The following is an 8,005-nucleotide window of genomic DNA, read 5'->3' as shown; positions in this document are numbered from 1 at the left end:
AGGCCAGTCCTTGCAGAAGGATATCATGCTTGCAGGGTGAAGTGTCAGCTCAGGAGAGGAAGATCATGTATTAGACAGACGGACGACAAAATTGGCTCAGGATAGGACAATGTTCAGAACTGTTGTTCACAGAGTTTCTGGGAGATGTAGTCAACTAGATGAACCATAACAACAATAACAACAATGAAGAATGGGAATATAGACCACCAGGGAAAGTAGGAGAGGTGAAATTTATAATGAGCTATATTTCTATGAGAATGACACTTCCAGTAAATTATTTTTTTACATTATTTTATTATGATTTGTGTGGAATTATACAAAGCATATTGTCTTGTTTTTAATTAGAATACACACAAAATCTGATCATGCATTCATTCCACATTGCCATTCCCTTCAAACAAAGAGAAGAGATTGAGATTTTTAACAGTCACAGCTTGCTCAAATCCACAATCAACACTCTTAACATCAGCAGTCAGGAAATCAAAAGACAAATTGTGCTGGGAAAATATGCAGTCGGGGATATTTCCAGTGTCCTGAAAAGCAATGGTATCAGTCTAGAGACTAAGGTGTGCGTGATACAGGACATCCTCTTCACAATCACTTGCTATGCTTCAGAGAGTTGGACAATGCCTTCAAATTGTGGTACTGGAGAAGAGTTTTGAACATACCATGGACTGCCAAGAAAACAAATAGGAGAGGAGAGGGTGAAACTAAGTTTCTCCTTGGAGGCTAGGATTTTGAAATTCCATCTCACATACTTTGGGTGCGTGGCCAGGAGAGAGCGGTCCTTGGAGAGGGACATCATGCTTAGAAGGGTGGAGGGACAACACAGGAGAGGAAGACCCTGGATGAGATGGACTTATACAGTGACTGAGACAATGAGAGTTGGTGTGTCAGAATTAAGAAGACTGGTTCGGAACAGGGCAGATTTCAGAGATGCTGTGCATAGGGTTGCTATGGATCGTAGGCAACTCGACAAAAACAACAACAGTTTTATTCAGTAATTATTTTCTTATGACTGATTTACTTCAGTCAGCATTATATTCCCTAGATTCATCTATTTCTTGTAGCGTTTCACAAATTCTTCATTTTTTTCATTGTTGTGTAAGCCCCCACCCCATCATGCAGATGTATCATAGTTTCTCTCTCCAATCATTTGTTGACGGGTATTAACTAAGGTTCCACACTCAGTTGGATCACCCTTCTTGAGAATAGGAACAAATACAGACCTTTTCCAATCTATTGGCCAGATACCTCTCCTCCAAATTTCTTTGCATAGCCTGGTGAGTGCATCCAAGGCTGCATCTATTAATTGAAGCAAGTCAATTGGTGTCCTACAATTCCTGGGGCCTTATTTTTTGCCAGTACCTTCAATACAGTTTCCACTTCCTCTTTCATTACCATTGGCTCCTGTTCATATGGTGCTTCCTGGAATTTTTAAGTATCAATCAGTTCTTTCTTACACAGCTACTCTGTGTATTCCCCACATCTTCTTCTGATGCTTTCTGTGCCATTCAATATATTGCCCATAGCACCTGTCAACACATGACATGAGACATAAATTTGTTTTTCAGTTCTTTCAGCTTGAGAAATGCATAGTGAGTTCTTCCCTTTTTATTCTCTGATTTCAGTTCTATGCACATTCCATTATAAGACTTTGCTTTGTCCTCCCTATCTGCCCTTTGAAACCATCTGTTCAGCTCTTTTACTTCAACCTATTTCCTTTAGATTTGGCTTCCCAATGTTCCAGTGCAATCTTTAGAATCTCTTCCGACATTCATTTTGGGGTTTTTTTCCCTTTCTCCTCTGTTTTTGTAATGATCTTTTGCTTTACTCATGGATATCATTGATATCATCCCACAACTCATCCACTTTTCTATCATTGGTATTCAATGCCTCAAACCTATTCTTAAGATGATCATGAAGTTGATTCAAGATTCTATCTTGGTTCATGTGGACTTATTTTCATTTTCTTTGGCCTCAATTTGAACTTGCATGTGAGTAATTGAAGATCTGACCCACAGTCTGCCCCTCGCTTAGTTTTGACTGCTGATACTGAGCTTCTCCAACAATTTCTTCCACTAATGTAGTCAATCTGATTACTATGCAGCCCATTGGGTGGGATCCACGTAAAGTTGTCTTTTGTGTCTTTTAGAAAAAAATATTTGCAATGAATAAATCATTGTAAATACAAAATTCTATTATTTTATCTCCAGCCTCATTTCTATCACAAAGCACATATTATCCAATTACTTTTTCTTCTTCATTGTGTCCTACTTTCATTCCAGTCACCAGTTATCATTAGCACATCCTGATGTCATGTTAAGTCAATTTGAGACTGCAAAACTTAGTAAAAATTCAGTTTCTTCTTCTTTGGCCCTAGACATGTAGGAGTATATTCTGGAATAGTAGTCAGGTTAATGGGTCTTCCCTGTATATAGATGGATATTATCTTATCACGCACAACATTGTATTTCAGGATAGGACTTGATATTGACTTTTTGACTAAGAAGGCAACACTGTTTTTCATTCCCTGCATAATAGATCACCATATTATCTGACTCAGAGTGGCCATAGCTGACCCATTGCATCATGAATGCTTAGTATGTCAATCATCGTGAGTTCCGTTTCATTTTTAACAATATCCAATTTCCCAACATTCAAGCTATAAACATTCCATGTAGCAATTGTTAAATGATGTTTGTTATTGATTTTCCTCATTTCAACTAACTTCCAATCTGGTATCTACTACTACACTCCTATAGTTTAGTGTGCATAGGGTTTTATTTAGGAAGTAGATGACCCATCCTGCTTCTTATACCATCTGAACCAGGCAGGTCCACCCAAACCTGTCCATGACGAGAAATGCTTTTGAAATTTGACATATCAGTGGCAAAGATTTCAGTATCACAGCAACCGCAAGTAATCTCAGTACAGCAAACTGAAAGACAAGTGTCGCACTACTTATAACAAGTTTCTTTCTGAACATGATCAATAACAGGCCCAAGGGCCCAACTAAATTTTAAATAACAAGGCCTGTCCATCAGGTCCTGTTTGACCACACAGATATCATTGATAGAATATGGTAACAAAATACAGCTGAAAGTCATTCAAAACTGACTGGAACAATACATATATAGGGAATTTTCAGAAGTTCAAGTGGGATTCAGAAGAGGCCTTGGCACCAGGTATATCATTGCTGATATCAGATAGATCCTAGCTAAAAGTAAGGAATACCAGAAGAATGTCTGTTTGTGTTTTATTGACTTTGCAAAGGTGTTTGACTGCGTGGATCATGACAAGTTGTGGCTGACATTGAGAAGAATGGGAATCCCAGAGCATTTGATTGTGCTTATGAGGAACCTATATCTGGACCAGGAGGCTGTTGTGTGAATGGAGCAGGGAGCACTGCATGGTTTGGAATTGGGAAGCAAGCATATCAGAGATGTATTCTGTCTCCATACCTGTTCAATCTATATGCTGAGCAAATTATCTGAGATGCTGGACTCTATGAAGAGGCGTATGGCATCAGGATTGGAGGGACACTTATCAATAAACTGTGTTATGCAGATGACACAACCTTGCTGTTGAGAGTGAGGACAATTTGAATCTCTTGTTGAAGAAGATCAAGAGATGAAGCCTTCAATATGGATTGTGTCTCAGTATCAAGAAAACAAAGATTCTTACCACTGGACCAATAGGCAGTGTCATGATGGATGGAGAGAAGACTGAAACTGTCAATAGCTTTATCTTGCTTGGATCCACAATTAATACCCAGAATCAACATCCACAATTAGCAGTCAGGAAATAAAGAGACACCTTGCAATGGGAAAATCTGCAAGTAAGGACCTTTCCAAATTATTGACAAGTAGTGATGTCTTTTTAAGAACTAAGGTGAATCTGATTCAGGCCATGGTCTTTCCAATTACTGGCTATGCGTCTGAGACCTAGACAATGAATAAGGATGACAGAAAAAGAATTGATACCTTTGAACTGTGGTGTTGGAGAAGAGCACTGAACATTGCATGGACAGCCAAGAAAATTAATAGGTATGTCTTGGAAAGGGTGCAGCTAGAGCACTCTTTGGAGGCAAGAATGATGAAGCTTCACCTAACATACTTTGGACATATTACTAGGACATGCTATTCCTTGGAGAAGGTTATGATATTGGGAATGGTGGAGGGTTAGTGAAGGAGAGGAAGGCCTTTAACCAGGTGAATTGACAAGGTGACTGCTGCAATGGGCTCTTGTGTGTTAGGAAGTGTGAGGATGGCGCAGGAAAGGACTGGTTTCAGGTATTTTGTTCATAGGGTCACTATGAGTCATATTCAACTCTATGGCACCTAACAACAACAACAATGACAACAACAACTAGGGTTGTTTCCATACTTTTGAAATTGTGAATAATACTGCAGTAAACATAGGTTTGCATGTTTCTCTTATTTCTTTAGGGTGTATTTCCAGCAATAGGACAGCTGGATCAAATGGTACCCATATGAAAACTGAGACAGCTTGTTCCCGGCAGGGACAACAGTATACACAAAGGCCCTAGTGTGTGTCAAGAAAATAAGAGGGTTTCTGTGGTATCAATACTCACCACGTATTTAAAATGCTTCTTGGTTAATGGTTACCAGGAATAGTCACAGGTTCTTATTGAAAACCACAAACAATTTAAAATCCTATGGTGCCTGTATTATGATGGAGGAAGCAAGTAAGTGACTAAACATGGTTACTTTGGAAACTGATGTGCGATACAGAATAAATAAAACTGGGGCATATAGATGGAAAAATGACTACCTTAGCTAGGGGATAAGTTAAGGTCACTCTGACTTGATAATATGTAGTCTGAGACCTAGTCACTTACATTAGGCACTTAGATGAAAATGCATTTCGGAGGAAGAGAATGAAAAATTCAAACACCATGGCTTAGAATGATCTTTTTATTTTAAGGAGCAAAAACAAGACCAGTGGGTGAAACACAAGGTAATTTAGAGAGAGAGCGAGAACAATAAGGAATCAGACTGCTAAGCAGGGAACAGGTCACCTGGGAAATTATGTATTAAGTTTAAATTTTATTCTAAGTGCACTGGAAAGACATGAGGAATTTTTAAATAGGAGAATGACATGGTCTGATTTCTTTTTAACAGGATTGCTTTCACTGCAGTGAGATGAATAGATCAAAGTACCACAGGTGTGAGGAACTGACCAAGAATTTCTAAGCAGACGTTCTTAATTGCAACTAGCATAATTTGCTGTGACAAATTTTTGTGCAGAAAAAAAGAACATATTAAATAAAATTATGGAGCTATTATACAATCTCAAAGGTATACAGGGACAGAGTATGATATAGTGTAGCTTACAACAATGCCTAGTTACATTCTGAGTGTTTTTCTGCTAGAGCAAAAACAAAAAGGAAATATTTTTAGACCCTCACACAACCGAAACGAATATCAGAATCTCTGCATTTCTTTTTCACAGATCAGATGTATATGCAGTGAAATTTGCTAGAAAACAAGTTCCCTTATTTGTACCCACCTTTTCACATTACTTATTGCTAAATCCAACCTATGCATGATTCAACATAGGTGATGTGTCTTTACTCAAATATTGGACTCAGTAAGAAGCTACTTGAAGATAATAAGTGCCCAAAAATAACAACTCACTTCAGGAAGCTATCTAAATCGACTATGGAAAAACAATACTGAATTGGAGTTGAGATGCAGCAGAGGATGTTTAGAATAGAATAGAACAGAATTAGATTTCAGTCAGCAAAACTTATTATGGACAAGACTAATTTGCTTCTGAAGATTGTTATTGTTAGATGCTGTTGAGTCAGATCCAACTTGGAGAGATGAAATGTCCAACAGAAAGGAATTTTTACTTAACCTGCGTCATCTTCAGAGTCATCTTGTGCTTAAGACTGTGTTTCAGTCACTGTGTCAATTAATCCGTCTCACCGAGTGCCTCTCTCCAGATGTCCCAGGATTCTAAACATACTGTTCTTCTGCTGGGAATATTGTTCTTCTCCTCACACCTTGCATCTAAGGAGTATTTTGGCTGCCGTTTTTGTGAGACAAATATCTAAGCTTTTTAAGCAGTGAGTGATTCATTCAATCTTTTCTACCAACAGCACAATGTAAAAGCATCAATTCTCCTATCTTATTTATTTTGTGTCCAACTTTTGCATACATGTGAAGCAAGTAAAAATACCATGGCTTGATAAGAAAATTTTTTATTAAAATTAATAAAATTTAATTTGAAAAAACGAAAATAAAAACCAGTTGTTGTGGGGTCAGTTTCAACACATGATGACTCTAGGTCTGTCATCACAAAACTGCATTCCGTGGGGCTTTTGATGGTTGATTTTTTTTTTTTAGGTACATGCATCACCAAGACTTTCTTCTGAGTACTTGTGGGTGGATTTGAACCACTAACCTTTCAGTGGGCAGCCCAGTACAAGTAGGTAACACCAATGATTATTAAACAACAACTTAGAAACACTGAGTTCATTCATGGGTGTGTTGGAAGAGCAGTCTGGCCAGCTTCTTCTAAAAACCCAACCAATGAAAACAGTATGGACTGCAGTTCTCCTCTTACACAGAGCCATCGTGACTGCTGCTTCTATGGGTGTTGAAAGGAAATCTAAGTAAAATTCAATACTTGACAACTTCAGTCTTTTCTCCATTTATCATTATTAGCATTTGAAATTCTTTGTAATCCTTACTTTCAGAGCACTTAATTATAATCCTGTGAAAGCTGTTGTTCTAATAGATCAAGATATAGTTCTGTGTGGATCACAACAAATTATGGCTAGCATTGAGAATCCCAGAGCATTTGATTGCGCTCATGAGAAACTTTTATTTAGACCAGGAAGAAGTCATCCAAACAACAGGGAAACACTGCCTGGTTCAAAATGAGGAAAGGAGTGCATCAGGAATGCATTCTGTCTCCTCATCTTTTCAATCTATCTATGGAAAAGATAATTTCGGAAGCTTGACTTTATGAGGAAAAATGTGGCATCGGGATGGAGGAAGATTCATCAACAACCTGCATTATACAGATGCCACAGCCTTGCTTGCTGAAACTGAGGAGGACCAGAAGCTTGTGCTGCAGAAGATCAGGGAGAGTAATCTCCAATACAGACTGAAGTTCAACACCAAGAAATTCCACCAACAAAAATACAATGGCCATGGAAGCCACAAGGAAGAACTCAGATGATGAATTGTATTAAACAAGTATTCTTCAAAAATCTCTTTAAATTTTCAAAAAGCTAATATGTAACTTTGAAAATTAAAGTATCTGACAAACTTTAGTATTTTTGTTTCTCTTATCAACATGTCCATCATATGCCTGTTACTTTACATTGCTGTCATGATTTGCATGTTGCTGTGATACAAAAAACTATGCCATTTGTATCTCAAAGTTGCAACAGAGCTTACAGACTAAGAAAGACTAAGAAGCAGTTATTCATTCACTTTTGAAACAGCAGTACTTCTTTGAGTTTTGCAGTTATTAATAGTTTACAATTATGTGTTGCAGTGGAATATTGTTTGAGTGAAGGCTAACTGTAAACAACTCGGTTTGTTCTTGCTATGTGCTGTCAAATTGCCTGCAATTCATAGCGACCCTATGTACAACTGCTCTAAACCCTGCTCTATCCTGTGCCACTCTCACTGTCTCAGATACACCCATCCCTATTACCCCAGTCACTGAATCAGTCCACCTCATCAAGGGTCTCCCTCTCCTGTGCTGTCCCTCTTCCCTCTCAAGAATGACATCCCTCTCCAAGGACTGGTCCCTCCTTGCAACATGTCCAAAGTATGTCAGATGAAGCTTCAAAATCCTTGCCTCCAAGGAGCAGACTCGACGGCACATAACAACAACAATACCAACCTCTAAAGAAAGTAATGATAGAGAAACTTAACATCAGCAGTCAGAATAAAGCCAGTAACCAATTGTGAAATTGACAATCAATTGTTGTGTTGTTGTTGTTATTATGTGCCAT

Source organism: Elephantulus edwardii, unplaced genomic scaffold, assembly GCF_000299155.1.
Source record: "Elephantulus edwardii isolate Elephantulus edwardi_28Jun2011 unplaced genomic scaffold, EleEdw1.0 scaffold00035, whole genome shotgun sequence".
Classification (NCBI taxonomy): Eukaryota; Metazoa; Chordata; class Mammalia; order Macroscelidea; family Macroscelididae; genus Elephantulus; species Elephantulus edwardii.
The sequence above is the reverse complement of the archived record's forward strand: the minus strand, read 5'-3'. Positions refer to the sequence as shown.